This window comes from Macaca mulatta, chromosome 11 (genome assembly GCF_049350105.2).
Source record: "Macaca mulatta isolate MMU2019108-1 chromosome 11, T2T-MMU8v2.0, whole genome shotgun sequence".
NCBI lineage: Eukaryota > Metazoa > Chordata > Mammalia > Primates > Cercopithecidae > Macaca > Macaca mulatta.
Genome location: NC_133416.1, coordinates 14445967 through 14469736, shown reverse-complemented (window position 1 = coordinate 14469736; position 23770 = coordinate 14445967). Strand labels below are relative to the sequence as shown.

The 23770-nt window shown below is 45.4% G+C and overlaps 1 long non-coding RNA gene across 2 annotated transcripts in view; it reads left to right on the top strand.

The window, feature by feature from the left end:
- The first annotated feature begins 2459 nt into the window (after positions 1-2459).
- LOC114670790 (uncharacterized) overlaps positions 2460-23770 on the top strand; it is a 64633-nt gene continuing 43322 nt past the window's right edge. Inside the window, exons 1-3 of one of the 2 annotated variants that reach the window (XR_003720523.2) lie at positions 2460-2608; positions 3202-3427; positions 17188-17312. This is a non-coding gene — a long non-coding RNA (uncharacterized LOC114670790). The remainder of the gene's footprint in view (positions 2609-3201; positions 3428-17187; positions 17313-23770) is intronic. The other variant, XR_013400909.1, reaches the window with a different exon arrangement.

Sequence of the window (23770 nt, the reverse complement as noted above, 5' to 3'; positions counted from 1 at the left end):
TGGCTTTACTACAATCAAATAATATGTAGTAAAAAGAATTAACAGTGCATAGATATGCAAAAGATTTATCAATATCTACTAAACCCCAAATGCTATGTTTTAAGAAGATGGGGACTTGGAGAAACATAGTAGAATCCAGGATATTCATTCAACAAAATATGTTTAGTTTGGATTACTGGTTCATACTTGGAAATTACTATCATTTCTTTCTGTCTGTTTGTTTTTTGCCTGTTCTCTGTGAACCTAAAAATTGCTGTGATTTTGTCAGGTTCCTTTGAAAGATTATGTGCTCTGAAATGATACAGACCTGGTTCTGGTCTCAGCTGTAAGGTGCAGACCTTTAACTTCCCTGCAGTTCTTTCCTCATCTGCATGGGTGTTTTAGAGCTTATTGTCAGGACTAACTGTGATTCTGTATTTAAAACTTCTGCACTATCAGCGAAATACATATTAAAACCACAATGAGATATCACCTCATGCCTGTTGGAATGCTGTTATCAAAAATATGAAAGATAACAAACACTAGCAAGGTTGTGGAGAACAGGGAAGCCTTGTGCACTGCTGGTGGGAATGTAAATTAACACAGCCATTGCGGAAAACAGTATGGAGGTTCCTCAAAAAATTAAAAATAGTACTACCATATGATCTAGCAATCCCACTCCTGGGTATATATATCCAAAGGAAATAAAACCGGTATGTTGAAGAGCTATCTGTACTGCCATGTTCATTGCAGCACTATTCACAATAGCCAAGATTTGAAACCAGCTAAGTGTTCATCAACGGATGGATGAATAAAGAAAATGGGGTTGGGTAAAGAAAATACACCACGGAATACTATTCAGTCTTTTAAAATGGAGGACATCCTGTTGCTTGTGACCCAGATGAGCCCAAAGGACATTATGCTAATTGAAATAAGACAGACACCGAAAGACAAATACTGCATGATCTCACTTACATGTGGAATCTTAAAAAGTTGAACTCATAGACGTAGAGAGTAGAATAGGGGTTACCAGGGCTTTCAGGCTTGTTGGGGGGCAGTTGGGAAGATGGTCAAAGAACATAAAATTTCAGTTAGACAACAGGAATGCATGTTCAAGAGATCTATTGTACAACATTGCAACTATAATTAATAACATATATTTTTGAAAATCGCTGAGAGATTTTAAGTCACCCCCAAAAATGATAACTTTGTGAGCACGTGTATATGTAATTAGCTTTATTTAACCATTCCACAATGTATACATATTCCAAAACATGTTGTCCATGACAAATATACATAATAAAATAAAAAAAATCCTGACACGGAGCTGGCATTTCTGAAATGCTAATTCCTGGTAATGCCATTTCTCAAATCAAGACTCTACCTGCATCTACATACCACAGTCTTCCATCTTTACTCTGTTTTAGTTCATGAGAGCTAGAGTTACCCTCAAGATTTTCTAGTTTGTTGGTTTCCAAACTGGGATTCCCCCGCTCTCAGGGCCTGGGAAAGTTGTAACTAGGGTCTGTGGGTTGGTTTCAACATGCTGAAATCCTAACAAAAGCCATTCATGGGTGGGAGACCAGGTTAAGAAAGGATCAAGTGTCTTTGCCTTTCTCTGTGATATGGACTCATTGTGGTAACTCTGGTTGCATCATGATCATCAGAAGGCCTGCCTGACATTTATACGTCTGATTCCTCAAGACAGAAAGCTTATTAAGCTCCTATTTTAGAGATGCATTTTGGTGGGCAACATCTTTCAAAAACATGGAATTTATGGGAAAAAGTAGAAAGAAGTTAACGAATCTAGGGCGTTGGGATCCACAAAGTTTAGGTAACCTCCCAAGGTGCCACAGCAGGTTGGTAGCAGTGCCAGGACCAGAACTGGTTTCTCCTGATGCCTCGTAGCCTGCGTGTTCCACTGCTTGCCATGCCATCCAGACCACCTTCTTTTCCACCCGGGTCCTTCATGTCTATCAAATATCACCTTGGAAACAGGCTTTTAGTCAGGATATTGTAGCGTCAAGGGCAACTGAAGTCTCCTCTACACTAGGACCCCACGAATCTTGGTAAGGGAGAAGGTATTTCCGACCATTTATTATGATTTGTAAGTTCAGCCAGAAATTTTTCTTCTACTTCCTTTCTCAATTCGGGAAATGTGTGCTTTAGAAGATTTTAAATGCTTGGTTACTTAAGAGAGAAAGAAAACTCTGTTGCTTGTTCATATTATTTGTGTTTTTTTTCCATGCAAAGACAGGAGGTTTTCAGCCAAGGCAAATCAGAGTGGCTGACATTCCCACGGGAAAGTGAGCCGGGCATGAGAACAGGATGTGTACCTGTCTGGAAGCCGGAGCCTTTGATGTACATCCACAAGGGCCCCGGAAGGAAGCTGTTTTGATAAGCTGTGGCCACCAGGTGGCGATACACACACGCTGTCAAGCCCAACAGTTTTTCAGACCTGCTGGATTTTTCCAGATTACTGAAGCAGGAAAAAAACAAGAAAAACAAAACGGGTCCAGTACTTCAGCTCAGAATAGTTGAGTTGAAAAGAGGTGGAGAACCCCCCAGACAGCTTGCTCTCTTCAGTCGTGTGGCAGAGAATCCACTTGGTGCTCTTCGGATTCTTTGAGTAAGTGTGGAGCTGGCTGGCTCCTCAAGGGAGTGTGGAATCAAGACGTGGCCGGTTCCGGCTGCAACAAAGTCCCGGTTATTCTGCGAGGGCAACAGAGCTCCAGCGTCAGGGCTTCGGCAGAGGCGGTCGCTAGGGCGCACCAGCCCTTTACTTCGGACCAGTCTGACCTTAATGGGAACGGCAATTTCCCTTTCTATATGGGAACTCATTTCCTTTGTTGCTTTCCATATTTTCCTCCCAGGGTCCTTTAATTCCAGCCTGGTTGGGGCCTGGGAGGGGGGGATGGATGAGGTGTGAACTAGCAGTGCCCTTTCTTCCTTATCGCTCCGCCCCTAGGCAACACCCTCCAGCACCCAAGCCTACCCCCTTCCTCCGACGGAAAAGTGCACATGGCATATCCGTGTCTGTCCACATGCTGGATTTCCCGGCCAGTTCTGATGTGAAATATCTTGAAAGTTTGCTTTCAAGGGGCCACTTTGTATTAAAAGAGGATTAAAAAAATAAACAAAATCCCATACCTCCAATCTGAAAGTCTTTTCTTGGTACCATAAAAAACTGAGCCATCAGCCCTCTGGTACCTTCTATTCCAGGCCAAAGGCCACTGCCTGGTGGTGACGACCAACGTGGAGGCACCCAAACCAGCTCCCACGGCATCTCTTCTGACAATCAGTGACTCCGGCAGATTCTAGCAGCACCTACACAGCCAGAGCCACACCCAGGCACTTGCTTTGCTGCAGTTTGGGAGGGATCAGTGTTCCAGAGCAGCGGCTCACCAACCTTAGCATGCCTCAGTTGCTGGGCTCCCAGAGTTTTTGGGTGAGTGGGTCCAGGGTGCGGCTGGGAAATTGGCATTTTTAACAACTTCCCCCTGAGGCTGATGCTACAGCCTGGGGACTACACTTTGAGAACCACTATTTCAGAGCAAAATGCTGGTGTGGGGAAAGGAGCAGCAGGAAACAGCCGATGGCTGTGGTGTGGCCGGTCTTTCTCCCAGGCGGCGGGGTGGGGGGTTGTGTGTGCCAGGATCGCAGGGTCACCAGGAGGGCCGGTCCTCTGGCGCTGCTGGAAATCCTTATCCCTCCTTTCTAGACTAGTGGTTCTGAGACTTGGCAGCACATTGGAATCACTTTGGGAGCTTAAAAAAAAATACTGATGACTGGCTCCTAGCCCCAGACGTCCTGATTTAATTGGTTCGGAATGTGGTTTGGGCCCTGGAAGTTTTAAAAGCTCCCTAGGTGTTTCTGATGTGTAGCCCAGGTCGAAAAATCACAGTGCTAGGTCCACTGCATTCTTATATCTAGTCCCCAGTGAGTGTAAGTTCTCACCACGCATTCTCAAACCGTTCCAGCTGTCTCTCATACCGCCCTGCCTCAGGCTGAAAAACACTGGCACCTGTCTCTGAGTGCTGACTTCCTATTTATCCTTCAAGACCCAGGCCAAATATTTTTCCCATGGTGGAGACTTTTCTGGCTTTCCCTAACAGTTCATCTCCTGAAGCACTCTGGATACACTAGAACTATAACCTTTATCTTTCACTTCATTGCAATTACATTCACGTGCTGGGTAAGGATGTTTCAGTCAAAAATCGACTGTATGTATGTAGGTGGTCCCGTAAGATTCTAATGGGGCTGAAAAATTCCTTTCACCTAGTGACACTGTAGCCATTGTCATGTTATAGCTCAATTACTTTATTTTAAAAATAAACTTAGTGTCGCCTAAGTGTACTGTGTTTATAAAGGCTACAGTAGTGGACAATAATATCCTAGTCCCTCACATTCACTCACCACTCGCTCACTGACTCACCGAGAACAACTTCGAGTTCTGAAACAGCCATTTTGGTAAGTGCCCTATACGGATGTATCATTTTTAATCTTTTATACTGTATTTATACTGTACCTTTTTCATGTTTAGATTTGTTTAGGTACACAAATACTCACCATCGTGTTACAAGTGGCTATGATACTCAGTACAGTTACTTGCTGTACAGGTTTGTAGCCTAGGTGCAATGGGCTGTACACTGTAGCCTATTTGTGTTGTAGGCTGTAGGCTGTACCATCTAGGCTTCCGTGAGTGCACTCTGTGATGTTCACACAACAAAATTGCCTAAGGGTGCATTTCCCAGCTGTCTCCCTGTCGTAAAGCCCTGACTGTATTTGTGTTCATATCTTCCCTCCCTACTTGGTGGTTAATAAAACTTTGTAATTGAATGAATCCCATAGTTGGAGATAATGTTAAAAATGCACAGGTTCTGTTTCTTGTGTTGTTGTTTTGGAGACAGGGTCTCACTCCGTTGCCCAGGCTGCAGTGTAATGGTGCAATCATGGCTCACTGCAGCCTTGACCTCCTGGACTCGAGATCCTCCCACCTCAGCCTCCTTAGTAGCTGGGACCACAGGCGTGCACCACCACGCCTGGCTAATTTTTGTAGTTTTATAGAGATGGGACTTCACCATGTTGCCCAGGCTGGTCTCGAACTCCTGGGCTCAAGCAATCTGCCTGCCTTGGCCTCCCAAAGTATTGCAATTACAGGCATAAGCCACTATGCTCGGCTATTGCACAAGTTCTGGATAAGGAAGTTTATTAATATCCGTTCTGTACAATGAACCTAGTGCCTCTAGTGGGGTCAGACTCGGGTGGGTGCTTGAGAAGCAAAGTTGAGTGAGCAGTGCACACTGCCCCTGAGGAATGAATTCCTGTGGAGGCTGAGCTCTCTGAGGCTGCCTGTGCTTTCGTCATGAAATTTAGCTTGGGAACTGCTTTCAGAGATACTGACCTGGAGCACAGAAGGACCTGGGTCTCCTTTCTGTCATGCTCTTCTGCGGCTCTCACCACCCACAGGATTAAGTGGGTTTCTTTGCATGTCTTTCATGAACCTGCCCTTGTCTACCTCTCCCGGATATTCAATTCCTTGACCCTGTTTAACACTTGGATCCTAGTTCCCTGAACACACCATGCTATTGCCAACTTATACCTTTCTGTTCTCCTAAGATGACCTTCTCACCTATTAGGCCAGGTAACTACCAAGGCTCGTGGGCCTTCCTGACCCCCAGGCTGAGTGCCTTCTCCTGTATTATATTCTCTTAGCATTTTATACATACCTCTATCATTATGTGGAAATAATCCAAATTAGTTTTTTATGAGCCTGGCACCCAGTAGGTGCTTTATAAGTGTTGAACTGAGATGAATGCTTACAGAGTGATTCTCAAACTTTATTCTACCTATGCACCATTCACATGCAAAACACACTCCCGCACTTTATATTATGCATGGGACATAGTGTTTCTTTGTCCAGGGTAATGGGTTTAGAAGAGGTAGGCACATCCTTCCGGGGGAATCAGGATAGAGTGGGAGGTAGGCTGGGACTAGTTAGAAATACCCTCCTCTTGCCACCTAGATTCTAATGTGTGTCTTGTTCTCAAGTTGAGAGCTGCTGAATTACTATACGCCAGGTGGTGAGCTAGGCACTTTTCACATTATTTCTAGAATGTTCACAACAGTCTTGCTAGGTGGTTATTATCATCCTCATTTTATGGATGATGAAACTGGGGTTAAAGGATTTGTGCAAGCCACATAGCTGGTGTGCTAGACCGTTCTTGCACTCCTGAGACTGAGTCATTTGTAAGAAAACAGGTATTATTGGCTCACGGTTCTGCCGGCTATACAGGAAGCATAGCGACATCTGCTTCTGGGGAGGCCTAAGGATGCTTCCAATCTTGATGGAGTGCAGAGTCGAAGCAGGCATATCACATGGCAAGACAGGAGCAAGCGAGGGAGAGGTGCCAGACACTTTGAAACGACCAGATCTCACTAGAATGAACTCACTTTTGTGAGGACAGCATCCAGGGGTTGGGGCTAAACCATTTATGAGAAATCCACTCCTGTGCGCCAATCACCTCCTACAAGACCCCACCTTCAACAGGGGGATGATAATCCAACATGAGATTTTGGCAGGGCACATACTCAAATTCTCTCAGCTGGTAAGTGACAGGTGAATGCTTGGATACACTACTTTCTGATGTGTTGCCATGCCTGTTTCCTCCAGTAGAACTGGGTTTCCCCTTAAGGGCATGGACTTGGTCTTAGTAATTTTTATATCCCCAGCACCTGACACAGAGCCTGGTGGTAGAAGGTCCTCAGCAAACGAGTGTTGAACTGAACTGAATCATTCTTGGTCATTTCTCTCTGCCGCCTAGCTAGAAATGTTTGGGATGACACGTTTAGACCTGGTGCTGCAGTGCCTTCATCTCCAGAGCCTTCATGGGTCAAATAACTGAGTCTGTCCAGACGTATCATGACAGCTCTGTTTTAATGGATCATCGTCTATTGCCTATTAAAACCTTGTCGGATTCTAATTTTACAGTTCCCCCTCCCTATGTCAGGGTTGGATTATACTTCTCCTTTCTGTTTTTGTTCCCTTCTGCCATTCTGTTTACACGATCCCTTCTGTGGACAGAGCCTTTTTCTAGTTTTCCTGGTGGAATTCCATCGGTATCACCTCTGGGACGCCTTCTATTGACTGCTTTTGTTTCCTCCTTGTCACATGTTGAGTATTTTTTTTTTTTTTTTTTTTTTTTTGAGATGGAGTCTCGCTCTTGTCGCCCAGGCTGGAGTGCAATGGCACAATCTCAGCTCACTGCCACCTTCACCTCCCGGGTTCAAGCAATTCTCCTGCCTCAGCCTCCCAAGTAGCTGGGATTACAGGCGCACGCCACCACACCCGAGTAATTTTTTGTATTTTTAGTAGATACAGGGTTTCACCGTGTTGGTCAGGCCGAACTCCTGACTTCAGATGATCCACCTGTCTCGGCCTCCCAAAGTGCTGGGATTACAGGTGTGAGCCACTGCGCCAGGCGGAGCAATTTATTACATGTCAAACATTATGGGCTTTATTGTCTTCCTTTAAAGAGCATTGCATTTGTTTTGGCAGGTGGTTAGCTTGTTGGTGGGTCTGCTTGACGTCATCTGCCCTGGTGGAAAGGGCGTCCTCTTTCCACCAGGTATCCACAGTGAGTAGTTGGACTTGGAAGCATGTCTCTGGCCTTCCTCACATTTCAAACAGCAGCACTGGAAACCAGCTCAGCTTCCCCCTGGTGCCCAAACCCAGTTCATGTGTCTGCTCCGTAAATCCAGGAACATGGTACCTGTAACCTGGGCTGCGCACCCCAAGGGTGAGAGTAATACACAGCTGTGCCCCGAAAAATCAGGGTGAGAGGTGGCTTGAGCACCTAGAACCTATTCTATTAGAATTTCTATGTCCCCCAAGTTTGCTTTTCTTCTTCCTTCATTGTCACCTTCCTCCCCTTCATCCAGAAATGCACAGCCAGAGCCTCACACGTGTGATGAGGGCAGCTGTACCAGAACTCCATTGCCATGGTTTTGTTTCATTCACCGTAGCACTGAGTTAGGTCAGGTCTAATTCTACCATCTTGCTATTTGTTCTAGATTTTCCCATCTATTCTTTGTTCCTTCCCGCCGACTCTCCTGTCTCTTTTTGGATTAATGAAGTGCGTGTGAGTATTCTATTTCCTCTATTGACTTCTGACCTACAACTCTGTTTTATTTCAGTTCCTTAGCTGAGCACAGTCTGACTTGAATTAGTAAGACTTTCTTTTTGCTTTAAGCAGACAATGTAGTTTAAAGAAATTAAAAAATAAAGTGTTCTATAGTGACCCCATAGATTTACCATTTCTGGCACTTTCCTTTGCATATTATAGATCTGTTTCTGTCTGGTATCATTTCCCTTTGGCTTGAGGAACTTTCTTTAATATTTTTCATTGTGCAGGTGATAAGTTATCTCGGGTTTTATTTATTCATTTTGTCCTCATTTTTGAAGGATATTTCCACTGGATGTAGAATTCTAAGTTCGCAGTTTTTTCTCTTTTAGAACTTCAAAGATATCATTCTGTTAACTTCAGGATTGCAACGTTTCTGATGAGATGTCAGTAATAATTATCATTATTGCACCACTGGAGTTAGGTGGGATTTTTTTTTTGTCCCCTGAATTCTTTTAAGATATTTTCTTCATCATTGTTTTACAACAGTTTGGCTATGATGTGCTTAAATGTGGTTTTCTTTGTGTTTATCTTGATTAAGATACATTGAGATTCTTGGATCAGTGGATTGGTACTTTTTTTGTCACATTAGGAGGTCATTATTTTTGGAAATATTTCTTCTGCCCCAATTCCTCTTTGCTTTCCTACTGAGACTACAGTTATGTATCTGTTAGACTGGTTAATGATGTCCCATATGTAACTCAACCTCTATTCTTTTATTCTAGTCCTTTTTCGCTCTATGTGCATCAATTTGAATAATTTCTATTACTCTGTCTTCAAGTCTACTAATCTTTTCTTTTGCAGTGTTTAATCTGTTAAGCCCATCTTGTGACTTATTTCAATTATTTTAGACACGTATATATATATATACATATTTTTTAGGCAGAATCTTGCTCTGCTGCCCAGGCTGGAGTGCTGTGGTGCAATCTTGGCTCACTGCAACCTCCATCTCCTGGGTTCAAATGATTCTCCTGCCTCAGCCTCCCCAGTAGCTGGGATTACAGGCTTCCACCACCATGCTCAGTTCTTTTTTTTTTTTTTTTAATTTTTTATTTTTAGTAGAGACAGAGTTTTACCACGTTGACCAGGTTGGTCTTGAACTCCTGGCCTCAATGATCTTCCTGGCTGGGCCTCCCAAAGTGTTGGGATTACAGGTGTGAGCCACCGTGCCCAGCCAGTTAGTGTAGATTTTTGGGTCCCATGATTTTCATCTTGCTTCTTTTCATAATGTCTATTTTCCAATGAGTAACTGTTTTTCATTCCTTATGTCCATTTTTTTCCTTTAAATTCTTGAATATATTTAGTCATTTTAAAGTTTTTGTTCGCTAATTCCATCTGTATCACCTCTGGGATTCTTTCTATTGGCTACTTTCTATTCTATTTGTTTCCTCCTTGTTCCACATTGAGTAATTTTTTATTACAGGTCAAACACTATGGTTTTATTATCTTCCTTTAAGGATCATTGCATTTGTTTTGGCAGGTGATTAATTTATTGGTGGATCCGCTTGGATCCATTATTGAGTGTTGGAATTTTGTTTTGTTTTGGTGGTTCCAGTGCGGCCCCTCTCTAGTGCTGGGGTGGCCCAGCTCCACAGGTGTGGCCTTTCCCGGGCTTCTGTTGAAAGCCCAGGCTGTTCATCAAGCTCTTTCCACCATGGACACTGAGAACACAGTGTCTCTTCCCATCGTGTGACCTCTGGAATCTTCTGTTCAGTGCACAGCTCCTACTACCTATTGTTTCTCTCTCTCTCTCTCTCTTTTTTTTTTTTTTTTTTTTAAGAAACAGGGTCTCACTCTGTCACCCAGGCTGGAGTGCAGCTGCACAATCTTAGCTCACTGCAGCCTGAAGCTCCTGGGCTCAAGGGATCCTCCTGCCACAGCCTCCCAAGTAGCTGGAACTATAGGTGCATGCCACCACACCTAGCTCATTTTTAAAATTTTTTGTAGAGATGAGGTCTTGCTATATTGCCCAGGCTGGTCTCGAACTCCTGGGCTCAAGCAATCCTCCTGCCTCAGCCTCTCCCAAGGTGCTGGGATTACAGGCATGAGCTACTGTGCCTTGCCCCTGCTACCTATTCTCTACGAGGCTTTGTGAAAACGTTACCCTGTACGTGTGCAGTTTTGTTTTCAACTAGATTCAGGTGGTCTCATCTGCAGATTTTTGGATTTCTGCTCTGTGCAGCTCCTGCCTCTCTCGTACCCTGTCCCACACGCTCAATCCTTGCAGCAGCCCTAACCTTCGGTCTCTCCTCCATCCTCAGTTTGGGCTCCACTTCCGCGTGCTGTGGTTGGAAAGTCCCAGGCAGGAGGCCAGAGTAAATGTGGGTTTCACCTCTTGTGTTTCTTCTCTCAAGGGTCACATCCCTGCACCATCTGTAGCGTTGCACCTGAAAACAGTTTCATATAATTTGTCCAGTTTATTGTTGTTTATGGCAGGAGGGCACAACCAATATCCCTTACTCTGTCGTGGTGACAACCACAAGTTAGACAGACATCATTGGTTTATTTTATAGTTGAGGGAACCAAGGCTAGCAGCACAGAAGCACTTTGCTCAAGATCACCTTGGAACCAGCTGGGTAAGGACTGAGACTCAGGTTAGAGCCCATTAGAGCCCCAATAGAGGCTCTTGACGTTACCTCCGCTTTTTGTTTCCCAGTTTCCTTTCCTATCTTGTTCCCCTTCGAGGAGAATATGCGGTCATCTTGTGTCTACCTTAGTATCTCCAATTCTATCATATTTCACATTGACTCTCATTTTCACGGCTTTGAACTTGCCTCTGTCTTATCTGGAAAATTCTATATTGTAGACCTCCTCCCCTTTTTGCTTCCATTTTTGTCAGAATATCTATGTTGCTTATTAATTCTTGTATTTTCTCAGTATCAAGCACTGTGCTTGGCACGTAGACATCTCTTGATAAATGTTTGTCGATGGGACCAAGGAAGACATGAGTATCATTTTATCCTTTTTTTTTTTTTTTGAGACAGAGTCTCACTTCTGTCACCCAGGCTGGAGTGCCGTGGTGTGATCTCAGTCACTGCAACCTCTGCCTCCCAGGTTCAAGTGATTTTCGTGCCTCAGCCTCAGTAGCTGGGATTATACAGGTGTGCACCACCATACCTGACTAATTTTGTGTATCTTTAGCAGAGATGGGATTTTGCTGTTTTAGCCAGGCTGGTCTCAAACTTCTGGCCACAAGTGATTCACTCGCCTTGGCCTCCCAAAGTGTGGGGATTACAGGCGTGAGCCACTGCGCCTGGCCTTATTCATCTTTTGACCCTTTTCCCCATGTGTCATTGAAAACAGGTGCGCTTCGAGGCCCAGATGAGGAGCAAAAGTCTGCAGGCGTTGGCAGGGAGAGCCCCAGGCGTGGCGTGCCCTTCACACACAGCCAGGACATGCTTGTCTCTTGACACGGGCTGTTGCCTGAGAATCCATGCATTTCTTTATTATTCTTGTCATACTGGAATTAACCTACAGTCTTTTTTTTTCGCTTTCTATATCTTTCCTTCTCCTGGCAACAGTTTCATAAAGATCCCCTTCATTATCCATTTCAATCACGCCACTAAAATCTATCCACTTCTTTCTTTTAATTTTACCATCACTCTTCCCCCCTACGTTTCTAGCACACACTAGAATCTTGTATGCAATTTATTTCTGCTGTGTCTTTCTCTTTTCCCCATTTCCATCTCTGGACACTATTCTAGAAACCTCTCTGTGGTACTTTACAATTCATCATTTCGATTCCAATGTATTCATCCTGGTTTCTCTGTTTATTGCTTTGCTTGAGGGACTCTGCTTATCTCTTTAAAGCCTTTGATTTCAGGGCCACTTTCCTTGAGCATCTGCTCACATCATTTTCTTCCTTGCCCACCACTGCCAGCCTGGGAAGATCAGAGGCCTGCCCTCCCCCTGATCTCTCCTCTTTTGTTTTTAATCCCTTCTTGTTCCATCGGGAATTTCCTCCCTTCTTTATACCACTGCCAAACTTAGGTTTTCAGAGGTGAATTTTGGCTGTTGCCTTCATAAAATAAAAATGGAAACATCATTCCTGTTACACGTCACAACCTCTGTTCTTTCTTGTCCATAGACACTGGCCCACCCTCCTGGCTCAGTTTCCATTTGGTAGCCACGTGGCAGCAGCTGGCATGTGTGTTTAAATAAACCCCGTTCGGTTCTGTGCTCTTGAAACCTGCATCATTTGGTGTGTTGGGCACTCTTCTTAGATTTCCCATTTCATGTTTTTCTTAAGAATCCGTGGAAATCTTCCTCTACTCCCTCCACCTGTACCTTTCTTGTGGCGTTTAGGAAGCAGATCATATGTTTATACATGGCTTTTCTCTTGAAAATTTCTTTAAGGGGCTATAAGGATTTCTTTTGGGGAATATGCATTTCCATGAAGTGAATCGTTTTGCTTCTTTAGGTCATAAGCATTGTTATGTATCCTCAGATCCAGATCCTATAAATCTTTGGAAGGTCCCTATAATACACTGTAAGCAAAATATTTCACTTTGAAAATTATCTGGTGAGGAAATCCACAGAGCCAGTTCCTTTCCTAGTTCCTGGTGAACAAACTGCTTCAAACAGGTAATACCTAGATTTCTTACACAAACGTATGCCCAGTTTTTCTTTCCCTAGGGTCCTTTAGGTCGTACCTCTTACCTTCTTTTTAGTGTTTCTTTTTTCACATTGCTTCTCTGAATTACTCTTTATCCTCTTTATATGAATTTAATTAGGCTTTGAAGGCTTCTTTTAACATTTCTTTTTCTTTACTTTCTTTTTTCTGCCCATTCCTCCAGGGCTTGGGATCCATTCATTCACAGTGAGAGTTTCTTTTTTTTTTTTTTTTTTTTGAGACGGAGTCTTTCTGTGTTGCCCAGGCTGGAGTGCAGTGGCCGGATCTCAGCTCACTGCAAGCTCCTCCCAGGTTTACGCCATTCTCCTGCCTCAGCCTCCTGAGTAGCTGGGACTATAGGCGCCCGCCACCTCGCCCGGCTAGTTTTTTGTATTTTTTTTTTTTTTTAGTAGAGATGGGGTTTCACCGTGTTAGCCAGGATGGTCTCGATCTCCTGACCTCGTGATCCGCCCGTCTCGGCCTCCCAAAGTGCTGGGATTACAGGCTTGAGCCACCGCGCCCGGCCCACAATGAGAATTTCAACAGCGATTCCTCCCCTACTTCCTCTTTCATGGACCTCACAGAACTTTCCTCCTGGAGCCAGGCTTGCTGGCCCCGGTTCCTCTTCTCATTAGAAGCGATCTCTCCTAGAGTCCTTCTTGCAGCACTGACCACTACAGCGTGGCTTCTGTTTTCCCTTTTCCTTTATTTCTACCACCCGGTGAAATCAGACTTCTCCTCTGCATTTCCCTGAAGCTCTACTAATCCCCTTTTCCTTCCCTCCCCATCTCAGGTGGCTTCCTTGAGTTCACCAGAGCAGCTGTCCTCAGCTTCCCTTTGCCGTTTCTCCTCTCACTCTGCACCCTTGAACCCTTGAGTCCAGCCCCGCTGGTTCAGGTCATGGCATTAAGGCCTGCTCTTGGGCAGTGTGCCTAGCCTTTCTCCAGCGAAGGCCACACACTAGGTAATTATGGTTTTATTTTATTATTATTAATTTTATTTTATTAATATTATTTTTCTGTCTCTCACTGTGTCGCCCAGGCTGGAGTGTAGTGGTGTAATCTTGACTCACTGCAACATCCACCTCCCAGGTTCAAGCAGTTCTCCTGCCTCAGCCTCCCAAGTAGCTGGGATTATAGGTGCCTGCCACCACGCCCAGCTAATTTTTGTACTTTTAGTAGAGACAGGGTTTCACCATGTTGCCCAGGATGGTCTCAAACTCCTGACCTCAGGTGATCTGCCTGCCTTGGCCTCCCAAAGTGCTAGGATTAAAGACATGAGCCACCCCACCCAGCAGATAATTATGTTTTTATTGTCAACACCTGCATGTTTCACTGCCTGATATGCTCAGATGATTTATGGAACCTCATCTTTTTCCATTTCCCTTAACTCTACTGGAGTATAGTTGACAAATACAAATTGTATATAGTTAAGGTGTACACTGATATTTTGATATATGTATACATGATTAAATGATCACACAGTCAAGCTATTAACATCTCTATCACCTCACATAGTAGTCATTTTCTCTTATTTTGTGATGGGGGTATTTAAGATCTTACCTCTTAGCAAGTTTCAAGTATACAATACAGTATTATTAACTATAGTTACCGTGCTGTACAATAGACCTCCAGAAATTATTCATCTTGCATAACTAAAACTTTTTACCTTTTGACCAATATCTTCCCATTTTCCCTGCCTATTATCCCCTGGCAACCACTATTCTACTCTCTGCTTCTGTGAGTTAGACTATTTTAGATTTTTCCCATAAGTCAGATCATGTAGTATTTGTCTTTCTGAATCAGGTTTATTTCACTTAGCATACCTCCAGGTTCATCCATGTTGCAAATGACAGGATCCCGTCCTCTGCCCTTTAAGGCTGAATAATATTCCATTGTATATATATACTACATTTTCTTTATCCATTCATCCATTGATGGACATTTAGGTTGTCTCCATATCTTTTGAGCCTCATCTTTTGCAGGCTTTCATCTTGTACAGAAAGTATAAGAAAGTATCTCAAACTTTTCTGGTAACAGTCCAGTTTTCTATTTCCCAGTCTAAACTCCATAGTAGCCAACCATTATTGGTCTACCAAGATGGTTAATACCTCGCCAAATCTCATTAACAGAATCATAACGTCGTTATGAACAAAGCTCTCAGATTTCACCAGACAGCTATTCTAGTGCTCTGATCCCTTTTTACTGCTAAAGTCTCTGAAATACATCAGATTTCTGAATATTCTGATGGTCTGAACTTACTACTCATTTCTAGGAAGGTCTGCAAGCCTGTACTTTGGGTTCATGCATAATGAATGAAAACCAGGGTCTCCATCACAGGTCTCAGACGGCAAGGGATTTTAGAAGGTGCTGCATAGTTGCTATTTCCATTGACTGGGCAATAATGGAGAACTCTTGCTATGTACAGTTTCCTATAGCATCTGGCGCAAAGCCAGAACTTTGACATGTTCTCTTCCAGAACTTCTCTAAGTTTGGGGACCTCATGATTTTTAGTGTCCAGACCCATGGGATCAGGACTTCTTTGTTTACATTTATGGTTGGTGTTATGGTCGGTAGAACTGATGACTATTTAATTGGTGCAGTAAGAGGCCACCCTGCTTCAAACCCACTGGGTCCATATGATTGCATCAGCAGGTATTGGGTATGACCCCTGAGAGCTCTGTTTCCTGCTTTATGAGACCCTGGCTTCAAGACACTCCTGTTAAAAGGCAAATATCCTGGCCGGGCGCGGTGGCTCACGCCTGTAATCCCAGCCCTTTGGCAGGCCAAGGCAGGTAGATCACAAGGTCAGGAGATCAAGACCATCCTGGCTAACACGGTGAAACCCCATCTCTACTAAAAATACAAAAAATTAGCCGGGCGTGGTGGTGGGCGCCTGTAGTCCCAGCTACTCGGGAGGCTGAGGCAGGAGAATGGCGTGAACCCGGGAGGTGGAGCTTGCAGTTAGCCGAGATTGCACCACTGCACTCTGGCCTGGGCAACAGAGCAAGACTCAGTCTCAAAAAAAAAAAAAAAAAAAAAAAAGGCAAATACCCTCGAAGAGTCCTATTAGATAATTTCCTAGGGAGGGGCCTGGCCATTCCATTGCCTTTGGAGTCAGATGAACATGGATTCCCATTCTGGCTCTTCTACTTACTAGGTGAATGATCTATAAAGTCTTTGAGCCCCTGTGTCCTTATCTGTAAAAACAGGCATAACAAAACCTACTTCATTGGATTGTTCTCACCGTTCAGTGAGGGCTTTGGAAGGGTATTGTTATGACAAAGTGCTATGTAAAGGGCAGTAAATTGTCCCTCTTTTTGTTTCATCCTCTTGCCTTAACCTTCTTGAGTGTGTATGTAGAGGAGGGTCTCACTGGCATCCACGACATACAATAAATAAAGAGTCAGGATGGTTATAAGAATACAACACTTGGGGCAGATGGAAAAATTCAGCCCCAAGGTAGAGAGGGCAGCATAGGGCTAAGGGCAAGAACTATGTGAAATACGCCAGGCGCGGTGACTCACGCCTATAATCCCAGAGCTTTGGAAGGCCGAGACGGGTGGATTGCTTGAACCCAGGAGTTTGAGATCAGCCTGAGTAACACAGTGAGACCACATCTCTATAAAAAATAAAAAAAATTAGCCAGGTTGTTGTTGTTGTTGTTGTTGTTGTTGTTTTGGAGGGACTAGAACAGTATTAAGACAAGAAAGCTGCCAGATGCAGTGGCTCATGCCTGTAGTCCTCAACTTGGGAGGCTGAGGCAAGAGGATCACTTGAGTCCAGGAGTTTGAGGCTGCAGTAAGCCATGATTGTGCCACTGCATTCCAGCCTTGGTGACACAGCAAGAGACCCTGCCTCTAAAAAAAAAAAAAAGGACAAGGAAGAATGTTAGATTCCAAAGGCAAAGGTATAGGACATAGAATTGTGCACAGAAGGTCAGGGGGCTCAGGGAAGGTAAACGACGCTCACTCACCAACTTTGCTCAGGACAGACCCTCGTTTTCTCCTTGATGTTGAGCGTATTCACGTTAGTCTCTCAGCCTAGAATGAATGGAATTTATTGTGTTAAACTGGTGAATCAAAGGGACATGAATGCTAACTGAGGAACAGCTGTGAGACTGCTGTGGGATCCCAGTTGTAGCAACTTGCTCAGGTGTCTGCGTGCAGTGTTGGTTGTCAGAGGAATGAGATCGAGTTTGGGAGGGCTACCTGTTATCCAGGTAATCTTGGATGTGTTTCCCAGCCTCTCTGAGCCTCAGTTCCTAATATTATCTAATATTACTACTTATATCACATACTCTTTATAATGATTAAGTGAAAATACTTGATCACTTTAAAGTTCCAAACAAATCTTATTTTTCTATAAAACTTGTATGGAATATTATTAAAGTCCAATCATTTGTGTGTTCCAGATAAGGAAACCGTAGTCCGAAGAGATTCAATGAGTGTTCGAGGCAATTAGCGGCAGTGGTGGGAATGGAATCCACGGCTCCAGGGAAGGGAGTGGAGGCAGGACACTGTGAGCCTCTCAGGCCAGGTGAGTAGGTTCTGACCAGCCAGGGCCACTAAACTGGCAGCGAGGGGGGTCCGTGTGTGTCAGCTGTTGGGTGAGGAGAGCAGGCACAGAATGAAGTCTTTCATAAGGGAGTTACCGCTTGGCCATCTTCCCAGAATGCCTGCTAAGCCGAAACTGCCCAAGGGAAGGGGCCTGTGTTGATTCAAGAATCCTTACTCTTGTGAATTTGGATGGACTGTAGGGACATCAGAGGAGTTGGAGGAGGTGCGATTTTCCTCCTTTAGCCAAGCAGGAGTGTGTTAGATGGGACTGAGTAGGGAGGGGACCAGGGAGCAAGGTGAGGGGGAGTTTATCCCAGGTGCTACCCGGGCCTGGCCGGCAGAGCAGTCCTATGTGTGTAGGGGACAGATTCCTCCATGCCAACCATCACCTTGTCTTTAGTATGTTGCAGAGGCAGGGCACCTCTTCTCAGGGATATGGGACGGACAGCTGCTTCCTAACATCCTTAGGAAGATTTTCCCTGGAAAACGATGGACTGAGACAGGAACACGCTCAGGAAATAAGAAGGAGAGGTGGCTAAATACCTCACGGTTTTTGTTTTGTTTGTGGACCCCACGGGTTTGAATGCTTGAGTTCCTAGCATTTTCCCCGACTCTCTTTTTCTCTCTTACCTGCATTCTCTGGGGGCTTTTTAGGGTTTCTAATTAGCCTTCCTCCTGCCCCCACCAGGGTCCCTCCACTGTGAGGTGCTGCAGACTCATAAAGCTTGTGACTTCACCTGGAGCTCGTGATTCATTCTGGCACCTGAAAAGCCTGGGACCAAATGATTCCTGATTTCTGAGTTCTCCTTGTGTTCCAGAGGGCTCAGGGCTATGGTATAGGAGAGGGGCTCTGAGAAAACTCAGTGTTAATTTTCAGGATTTTTGTGATCTAGTTAATATCACACTGGCCACTTGAAGTTGGCCAAGGTAGGAGAGTGTTTCCACCACGGGAGTTAGCAAATGTTACGAATCAGGACCTTTTTTCCCCAGATACTTGGTTGTTAACCTTTTACCAGCATGCTGCTTGCTAAGGGAGGGGTGCAGGATTCCGAGAAGTTTTTGGAGCAGCTTTTATTCAAGTTCCCAGAGGCTCCTTAGAGCTCCCCAAGAAGGTTCAGTGGCCTAATACCCTAATTCCAGGCACCAATCTGTTTGGGTGTTGGATACCCTGGGAGAGACGGGCAGGGGAGCCAACACTGAGTGCTACTCTGGGCTGGACAGTGACCAGGCTCCTTCTGTCCCATGCTCCTGGCTCCCATCACCTGGTGTGACTAGGGAACCACTCCAGGGCAGAGCGGCCACATTCTTTAATGTGATGGCAAGGCAGGCCCAGGGCTCTGAGCCTCCTTGGAACTCCATGCCAGGACCCTCCTCTCTCCCTTCCTTATCTTTGGATGGCAATCACACAAGACCCAGATGTCAAACTGTCTCTAATTCCTAACCAAGGCATGTGGGGTTTGGCAGGCCCCCAGGCATCTGACTATGACTTTGAACCACCTTGACCTTGTTTGTGTGATCAGCGCCGCAGGCATTGTACATGGGCTCTGCTTCCTCCTACCTCTCCAAAACTTTCTCTCCCAACCCGCCATCTCCAACTGCTCACGGACACAAATCACAACACAACAAAACAAAAATGTATAAACCAACAAAGCAACAACAAAAACAAATGTAACTCCCCTCTAAACGGGAAACCACAAACAACATCCTCTCCCACCACCTCGGGGGGGAAACTAACTTGCTGCCTTCCAGAAATGATAGAAACTTGCTATTGAAAAAGCACTCAACACATGAATCACGCGTCCTCCCACGACTTCATCTGCATGAAAACAGACAACTGATTTGCTTCCATCCCTAGTTTTTCTGCCCAGAAGTTACTGTGTTTTGGTGGCCTCAGAACTGGTGGCTCCAAGAGATGGCTGCTGGAGAACATGCCAGGGGCCTGCTGTACTGACATGTCCCAGGAGAGGGGAAGGCGGGACAATGACTGAAAGAGCCAGTCTCGGAGATGACCGGTGTGGTTCCCACGTCTGCAGTTTCTGATGAGATCAAGAGAGGGTGATGGAGCTGCCCAAGGTCATCCTGGGAGTGAGTGCAGAGATGGGACAGAGACAGAGCCGGTCAAGTCCTAAAGTTCCATTCCAGATGTTACAGTTGGCAGGGCTTAGACCAGGCTGTTGCCCTCACAGTACGGGCACATCATGCCCAAGGGAAATGAAGGCAGCTGAAATATCACTTTGCATGGGCAAGAGCCCAGCACAAGAATCGAATACTGTGTGTGGATGGGAATCCTGCACTGAACCACCAGTCACTGCCTTTCCTGGGAGTCAGATTTCTCCCCCGTCTCGGGAAGGGCTTGGACTAGATCAGGAATTGACAAACTATGGCCCACACGCTAAATTGAGCCCGCCGCCTGTTTTCGTCTGGCCGGTGGACTGAGGATGCCTTTTACCTTTTTAAATGATTGAGAAGGAGAGTAACGTTTTCATAATGTATGAAAATTATATGAAATTCACATTTTGATAACCATAAATCAAATTTGATTAGAACACAGCCATGGCCATTGTATTATGCATTGTCTATGGCTGCTTTTGTTGAGTGCTTGTGACAGAGACCGCATGTGGCCCACAGTTGAATACGTTTACGGTCAGACTAGATGACTCTGCCAGGCCCTTGCGGCTCTCGCATTCTAGACAGGGCACTTTTAGGGGTCTTTCCATGGGCCCTGTCAACCTCCAGTATGCTTGTGAATCCTCCAGTGGTTTCTCAGTGCTGCTTCGGACCCCTTGTCCCGGTTGGTTTCTCGGCAGGGAGCACAGAAAAATGGGAAGAAGGTGATTCTGGACAGGGAAGAGGGAACTATTATGATTCTATTTTGATCAACCAAGAGCAAGATGGCTGCTGACGTGTACTCTAGTTTCCCCAGTGTCTCTAAAAGCTCACACTCATGGCAGAATTTCTAGTGGGCTTGAGACAAGGACCAGCCTCTGGGAAGGGTCTTTATCAGAGCAGACTCTCAGGAGGGAAAAGACCTTTTTTTTTTTCTTCTGAGTTTCCTTTTCCACTCTCTGCCTTTGTGCGTTACAACAGATCAGGAGACACGAATCTGGACAGTTACGCAGCCAGGGAAGGGCCTTGGATGAAGCGCTGCCCTGCGGGGAGCAGGGTCCTGTGGTCAGCTCCTCCCAGCCCTGGTGCGTCCTGGACCCGGGCCTTGCTCTTTGACTCCCATGTCCTGTGCCCACTTGCTGTGTTCTGTGGCTGGGGCCTGTTTACTACACTCCACTCGCAGCTGTTTCTTTAACCATAGAGACCAAGCCATTCTGAAAATTCTTCCAACTACAACTTGTGGGCAGTTATTATGACGCCGCCACCGCCGCTGCTTTGCCCCTCTCGTCACGGGAAAATAAACAAGCAGACAGCTCGGGAGAGCCCGTGGCACAGAAGATGTGGTGATAGAGGATGGTGTGGGGGTGAGTGGTGGGCACAGGGAATTGTCTCCATCCACAAATGCACAGCAAGGCCAAAACACAGCCCAGAGTTTCTTGGGCCACTTTTTTACCCATCTGGGAATCTCCTCTAAACCTCACCTGACAAGTGGCCTCGAGTCTCAGCACTTTCCCTCATCAAAAAGTGCTCTTCTTTCTTCGGTGACTGCTGTCGTGGTCTCCTCACTCCCCACCTAGCATGTCATGTCTGTCTGATTCTCTCCAGGCTGAACATCTCATTTGTCGTGATTTCTTTCTCTCTCTCTTTTCTTTTTTTTTTTGAGACATGATCTTGTGCTGTCACTGGGGCTGGACTACAGTGGCATGATCATGGCTCACTGCAGCCTCCAACTCTTGAGCTCAAGCAATCCTCCCACCTCAGCCTCCTGAATAGCTGGAACTACAGGCACATGCCACCACACCCGATAATTAAAATTGTTTTTTTTTGCAGAGACAGGGCCTTCCTATGTTGCTTAGGCTGGTCTCAAACTCCTGAGCTCAAAGGGATCCTCCCACCTTGGCCTCCCAGAGTGCTGGGATTACAGGCGTGAGCCACTGTATCTGGCCTCATTGGTCATGATTTCTAGACCCTCCATACTCTTCTTGCCCTTTTGGGGGCGCCTCCAAGAGACACCTAGGTGTGGTGGACAGAACACAAGCTTTTCCAGGGGTTTGAATACTAGGCCTTTAGCTGTATGCCTTTGGAGAAATTACTGAAATGTGCTGAGCCTCTGTTTCCCCAGATTTAAAAGGACGATAATAATTACTTTATAGCGTAATTGTCATGACTAGATGAGATGAATGTACGGTATGTCTGGCACAAAGTAATCCCTCAATAATAATATTTATACACCACTTCTGCCACATTTGTTTCCTTTAATGTAGCTGCTAGAATCTAACACACTATTCCAGACAAGGCTTGAACCATAGTGAGTACGGCGGGCCCATTTGATCTCCTAATGCAGCCTAATGTGATCTTGGCTTTGGTTGTTGTTGGGGACAGTCACACTACTGGGAGGGCAAGTTGGGTTAGTGTCAAGACACCCGGGTTCCTTTCCAGTTCATTCATTCCTTTCCCATTACATCTTCCTCCCACTGTGTTCCGTGCGGCAGGGACGCACTGGTGGAAAAAAGACAGCAGTACTCCAGTGAGACAGCCAGGCAGTGTACAAAGAGTGACGTGCAGCATACAGTGCCATGGAGGGCCAAAAACTATACAGAAAAATAAAATACAACACAAAGTAAAGCCGGCTGAGGGACTGGAGGGTTCGGAGGAATTCTGACAGTCACCAGTTGGGCAGCCGCGTAGAGCGAGGGGATTGACTCAGGTCTGTGTTTTCAAACAGTGTTCACTGAGAAGAGCCCCCAGGAGTTTGGGAGGGTGCCTCAGGGGTCTTCATAAGATAGCAGGGAGGGGCGAATTGGTTGGGGGCTGACTTGTTAGACCCTTTTCCCTTACTCCTAACCGGAGCGGCACCTTTAAAAAATTTCTTTTCCTGGCTGACCGCGGTGGCTCACACCTGTAATCCCAGCACGGTGGGAGGCCAAAGCGGGCGGATCACACGGTCAGGAGCTTGAGACCAGTCAGCTGGAGACCAGCCTGGGCAACATGGCGAAACCGCGTCTCTACCAAAAATACAAAAATTGGCCAGGCATAGGGGCATGTGCCTGTAATCCCAGCTACTCTGGAGACTGAGACAGGAGAATTGCTTGAACCTGGGAGGCGGAAGTTGCAGTGAGCTGTGATCATGCCACTGCATTCCAGCCTGGGTGACAGAACAAGACCCCGTTTTGGAAAAAAATAAAAAATTCTTTTACCTACAGGGCCTCTGCATGAAATTCTAATTGATGAATGTTATTGTTTGAAAAGAGCTTGAGACTCTCTGTATTGGATAGTCCTCTACGTTCTCTTCTAGCTCAAAGATAAGGAATTACTAGGAGTTTTTCATCCGAACTGCTGCTGAACCAGATCTTCCCCATTGTGCTAGTGATGGTGCTACTGTGAGTGTAGCATTTACACTAATTGGGTGTGTATTTTTACCTTCTTAGTTTCAGTCTATCCATCTCATAAGCCAAGATAATTTTGGAACATGAATTCTAGCATTCTACATATTAGTGATACTTTCCAGCTTTGGTTTTATCTGTAAATCTGTTTTGGGTACCTATTTAACCTTCATCCAGGAAGTTTGTAAAAGCATCAGTTAGGACAGGGCCCAGGGCTGAGGCCTTTGCTTCTCTAATAGGGATCATCTTCCAGGTTGATCCGACCATACTCAATAGCCTTTGAAAGGTATATGTTCAAATGGCTACAGACCGACTGAAGTACAATAGCCTCCAGCCAATATTTCCCCCTTACATCTCCAGATCATCTTCTTTTCTACACGTATTTAATCCCACTATCTGTCAAGCTCTGGGATTGACCTGGGGAAACAAGGTAAATAAGACACTGGGATTCACAGCTGGTGGACAAGGTGGAAACAGAGAGTAGTCGTCCTAGCAATGTCATGAGGGCTAACTGGCGATGTGCACCAGGAAGCGAGGGAGGCCATGCCCAGCTTTGCTGGCAGTGTCCAGGAGGTTTTCTCAGTCAGGAAGACATTACAGATGGTCTGATTCAAAAAGGCATCCATGAGAAATGAAATCCGGGTACAACCTCTCTGGCATCCTTCTGATCTAGGTATTCAATATATAATTTGAAAAAGTGGGGAGCATCTAAAATGCCAGGGAGCAGATGAAATTGAGGTTGGAGAGGATGGAGGCCAGTCTTTGAGGGCAGAGACAGCGGAGGGATGGTCATAGAAGTGGAAGTGGAGAGGAGAGATCTTAGGTGGCAGGAAATCAGGACTTGTTATAATAATAAAATGAAGCGGGAGTGAGGCAGAGTAAAGAGCAATGCGTCTCTCGAATCTTTGTGTCCTGGGCACTGGGGGGCTGATGGTGTTGGTACTCAAGG